Source organism: Myotis lucifugus, unplaced genomic scaffold, assembly GCF_000147115.1.
Source record: "Myotis lucifugus unplaced genomic scaffold, Myoluc2.0 scaffold_351, whole genome shotgun sequence".
Classification (NCBI taxonomy): Eukaryota; Metazoa; Chordata; class Mammalia; order Chiroptera; family Vespertilionidae; genus Myotis; species Myotis lucifugus.
In genome coordinates this window covers 316,146-317,251 of record NW_005871399.1, presented here as the reverse complement: position 1 = coordinate 317,251, position 1,106 = coordinate 316,146, and positions in this window count along the sequence as shown.

Here is a 1,106-nt window from a genome sequence, read left to right as displayed (position 1 = left end):
CTTCCCCTTTCTTCCTCCCCTTCCCCTTTCTCATTTCTCCTTCTCCCTTCTTCTTCCCCTTTCTTCTTCTCCCTTCTCCTTCCCTTTCTTCTTCCCCTTCCCCCTTCTCCTTTCTTCTTCTCCCTTCTTCCCCTTTCTTCTTCCCCTTTCTCCTCCTCTTTCTCCTTCCCCTTTCTCCTTCTCCCTTTCCTTCCCTCTTTCTTTTTCCCCTTTCTTCTCCCTTCTTCTTCCCTCTTTCTTCTTCCCCTTTTCTCCTTCCTTTTTCTTCTTCCCCTTTCCTCTTCCTCCTCCTCCTTCCCCTTTCTTCTTCTCCCTCCTCCTCCTCCTCCTCTTTCTCCTTCTCACCTTCTTCTTCCCTTTTTCTTCCTTCTTCTGAAAACCCTTCAACATTTTGTGTAATACTAGTTTGGTGGTGGTGAACTCCTTTAGCTTTTTCTTGTCTTGAAGCTCTTTGTCTGACCTTTAATTCTAAATTATAGCTTTGCTGGGTAGAGTAATCTTGATTGTAGGTCCTTGCTTTTCATCGTTTTGAATATTTCTTGCCACTCCCTTCTGGTCTGCGAAGTATCTGTTAGCTAACAGTCCTATGGGTGCTCCCTTGTAGGTAACTAACTGCTTTTCTCTTGCTGCTTTTAAGATTCTCTCTTTGTCTTTAACCCTTGGCATTTTAATTATGATGTATCTTGGTGTGGGCCTGCTTCTTTGAACACCATATATATTTTTAAAAAATATTTTTATTGATTTCAGAGGGAGAGGGAGAGAGAGATACAAACACGCCTCCTACACACCCCCTACTGGGGATTGAGCCCACAACCCGGGCATGTGCCCTGACTGGGAGTCAAACCGGGACCACTTGGTTCATGGGTCGATGTTCAACCACTGAGCCACACTGGCTGGGCTGGTTTATAACTTTTGAGTAGTAATCTGCAATGCTATGTTTTGTCTATTCACTTAGTGATGGGCACTCAAAGTGCCTCCTGCTCCCCCCTTATCACCCCAGAGCAGCTATGAACATACTCATTCATGTGTCCTTTGGATCTGTGTGAAAATGTATTTGGGACAAATACTTAGGTTAGAACTGTTGGGTCCTAAGATATGCATACACA